Below are 4,376 nucleotides of genomic sequence, written 5' to 3'. Positions count from 1 at the left end.
CAGACGTGGCAACCCTGCCCTAGGAGAATAAAGGTTTTGGCTTTGGACTTTTTCAGGAAAATTTCATAAAATTGGGGGATCGTTATAAAATTATTTTGGGGGTGGGGATGTTTTTCCCGGAAAATTGCAAAGTGACCCCCTTTACAATTAAGGGCAAAAGGGTACTGCAAAATTTAGTTCCACGGAATGCAATCTTTATACTAAAAATCCTCAAAAGCCTCTAGGAATATGAAAGAGTTTGGCAACCGTGAAAATCATTTTCACAAAATGTACCAAGTAAAACCGCAAAGTATTTATGTGTAACAATTTTCCAAAATTGAGGTATCAAATTTAAAATTTTTTAAAATGGGCTATTACAGGGCCATAGAAGGATGCCACATGCTAAACTAAAAATAATCTGATTATCCCTTTAGTAGTGTACACTTATTATAAAAAAGACTCAATTCCAAATAGGCCAGAATTTTGTCTGCAAAGTAGTTATTTTTGCTGACAAAGAGCTATTGCTGGTTTCAATTTTCATGCAATGTTTTAAAATAAGCTGACTTAAAAAAATAATATTTGCAAGCAGATTTTTTCAAAATGCACGCACTTGTTATCCTTTTATCAAAGAATTATTGCAATACAGACTGTATCTTTATAAAGTTAATCATAAAGACTGGTGCGTCCAGCCAAACACAGATTCTCACTGCACCATATTGAAATTATCCACACCACCTCTTGTTAGCTTTTTGAATTATATAATATTAGTGAAACAGGGACTCTGTCAGAAGGCTGTTTATGCAAACATATTTCACAGAGGGTATGGACCCCAGGGTTATTTCACCCCCTATATACCCATCCCCCTTTCTTACAGAACATCCGTTTTGTGACTCAGGAAATGTGAATTGATAATATGCGAGTTGCGAGTTGGTCCTGCGAGTTGCGAGTTGCTATCAAATATGCGAGTTGCGAGTTAGAGGTTGCGAGTTACGAGTTACGAGTTGCAATTTTCAGTAAATAAAAGTGCGAGTTGCGAGTAGAAAATTTCACGTTAAGACATCAAAATCGCGAGTTGCAGATTAAAATCGCGAGTTGCAAATTAAAATTGCGAGTTGAAAAATCAAAATGCGAGTTTTGCAAATTAAAATCGGAGTTGAAAAATCAAAAGTGCGAGTTGCAAATTAAAATCGCGAGTTGATAAATCAAAAGTGCGAGTTGCAAATTAAAATCGCGAGTGTGCAAATTTTTAGTTGCTTGTTAACCAGTGTGGAGCATATTGTCGTTAGGGTGACATGTCGGTTCAAAATTGGAGAAAGGTTTGTATCGAAATTAAAAGAGATATATAAAAAGTTTTACTGTGAAACTCGTGTAATTCGAATCTTAAAATTTCCTTATTAGGTGTATAATAAAGATTTACAATAGAATTGCTGTTTTCCATCGGGAAAACAACAAGAAAATCTAGGTGGAAATAATAAATTGTACTCGTCTTTGTGAATTGGCTCGATACAACGCTCATTCGTTCTGTCATGTCCTTGCCCGGGGGGGGGGGGGGAACTTAGGCAAAATGGTGCCGGGTATGTGCGAGCCATAAGGGTACCTTTTTCCATTCCCAAAAGTCTCTCAAGGGTACAATTCAAAGTAAATCTCTGAAGGGTCCCAAAAATCACGAAAATAAACCCCCTCTCAAAGGGTCACCGATTTCCAAAAATTTTGACCAAAATTTGGTGACAATCAAACCAAAATTTGGAAAAAATGGACCAAAATTTTGGAAAAAGTCTCTTCTCAAAGGGACCCAAAATCACGAACGCTTTTTTCTCTCAAAGGGTGGATTTTCGATTTCGATCCAGTAGGTCCTTGCGACGCAAGTTCATTTCGACCGAATGAGGATGCCCTTTCAAGGCGCCGACTACACTTATGAAGTAAATTTAATACCATGTTATCCGGACACTTTTGATTGAATAATCGCTTATGGTTTTTCGAATAGACCCAGATGTGGAGCAATCCGTAGTAAATTTACTAGTAAGAGAAAATAGAGAATTACTACCTACCTAGAATTTCTACCCCTTTAACAATGAATGGGAGATCTACTTTAGGAGCATTAAATAGAGGCTCAGAAAACTGAGTTATTTTTCTCGAGTTAAAAACAGAGTGACAAAATACCAAATTATGACGTCATTTTGTACGTTTTATGACATCATTCTAAATTTCGTAACTCGGTTTTTTTCCGTGACTTTGTTTTTTTAACTCAAGTATTTTTCCTTCCTTTAAATTTTTGAGTTATTTTTTTTCCTGTAGATTATCAGGTTATTTTGCGTTCCTTTAAATTTTCGAGTTATTTCGTGTTTTAAATCGATTTTTTTTCCGTCTTTAACATTCTCGAGTTATTTTCGCTTTGATTCGTTATTTCAAACAAAAAAAACAATAGAAATAGATCACCAGTTCAATGGCATGAATACATGTAGGGTATTTTATTAAGCTAATATCTATAACCGTCACTTTTCACTTATATAAAATAATCTTGTTTGTGAAAATTGACGTTACGCACAAAAAAGCTTGCAGAGAATTTGATAGTGTCGATGCAATGCAGTGTCGGTGGAAGAAAGAAAATCGAAAAAGAAATTCATTTTTTTACGAACACCGCCGACGGGATATGTTTTCTACTCATTTCTTTCGGCATTTTATCTCCAAATTAAAATAAAAACTTACTAGTTATCCTTGGGAGGTTTTGCTGTCGAAAAATGAATCACCATTGATGAAAATAAAGTTTTTATAAATAAAGGCTCCCTTCGAAAACTGAATTTCGAAGGCAGGAGAAGTCTACTATGTGTGAAAACTGAAGCAAACAAAGCTTCTTTCAATCAAATCTAAATTTATAAAATTTTATAATTTTACTTCTTCTTAAGTTTTTTTAATAATAAAATCACAATCAATATGTTGTTCTTTCCAAAGCAAAAATCCAAAATGTATGTTATGATTGAACATTTTCGAACTTTCGGTATAAATAGAACGCGCGCGAAAAACAATCAATGACTTCTTTTTCGAAATGACAAAAAAAAAACCCAATCAGGCAGACGCGGATGATGGTCTAAAAAAATATTTCTTTACCTCAAAATATACCGTATTTCTGCAAAATAAAGACAATAAAAACTGCAAATGCGAAATTCATTAAATAAGAGTACGAAAACAAAATTTCATTTCAACTCCGATTTTAATTTGCACTCGCACTTTTGATTTTCACTCGGATTTTAATTTGCAACTCGCGATTTTAATTTGCAACTCGCATTTTTAATTTTCAACTCGCGATTTTAATTGAACTCGCAACTTTTGATTTTCAACTCGCGATTTTAATTTGCAACTCGCACTTTTGAAACTTTTTTAATTTGCACACGCGCGATTTAAATTTGCAACTCGCGATGCACTCGCGTTTTTTATGTCTTAACGTGAAGTTTTCAACTCGCAACTCGCACTTTTATTTGGTTAAAATAGCAACTCGTAACTCGCAACTCGCATATTTGATAGCAACTCGCAACTCGTAGGACCAACTCGCAACTCGTATGTTAAAAATCCACCAGGAAATTCAGCGCTCGCTGCGCTCGCTGCTAAAAGCGATAAAAAACATACTTTTGATTGCCTGGCTAAGGTTATTGACAAATCTTCCAAAAATGTAAAAATACTTTCGATTTACATAAGAAAAGGAATGAGAAAATTGCCAAAGAGACCTAACGGATTCGATCCACACCAAAAACGTGTAGTTGTAACGCAAGAAGCCTTCACAACTCGAAGACGCAGAAAGTAAAAATTCTAATACACTAATTTTTTTTATAAGCATACGATAAATTTCGGCTGAAGCTTACTATGCCTAAAGCTCAAGTTTGAGCCTCGAGTTATGCTTAACGCTATGCTAGGTAAGAAATTTATGAAAATTAGGTTCTAAAAATTTCTTTGGCTCAGCCTCAATGTATGTTAGTATAGCTTAATTTTCCTGGAAATTTGAGCTTCAGTATGCGTATAAACGTTTATGCTTAAAAAAAATGAGTGTACTAAGGTATCGAGCACTTCACTAAAAGCGGATTTTTCTCGTACCGTGGGTGATGTTTAGTATAGGTTAATAAATAGGGTAGCTTTTCTTCAAATCATTTTGCAAAAAGAAGTCCTCAATTGACAACGTAACAAATTGGACCATTTAAAAAATACGTTATACCCAATGAAGTATAAGCATAATTCTATCCTCCGGCTTATACTTCATTATTATACCCCTTATGTTAAGCTTGACAGCGTTTTAAACGGCTAGGTCTTAGCAATGGCATGAGATGTATTGAATATCTTGATATCAAAATTTTCTGTTATGATATTGTTTACATTTTTTAATAGAATATTATCTAGTAAATAATTTAAAA

Source organism: Clytia hemisphaerica, unplaced genomic scaffold (assembly GCF_902728285.1).
Source record: "Clytia hemisphaerica strain Z4C2 unplaced genomic scaffold, Clytia hemisphaerica genome assembly, whole genome shotgun sequence".
NCBI classification, from domain to species: domain Eukaryota; kingdom Metazoa; phylum Cnidaria; class Hydrozoa; order Leptothecata; family Clytiidae; genus Clytia; species Clytia hemisphaerica.
Note: the sequence above shows the minus strand (reverse complement) of the source record.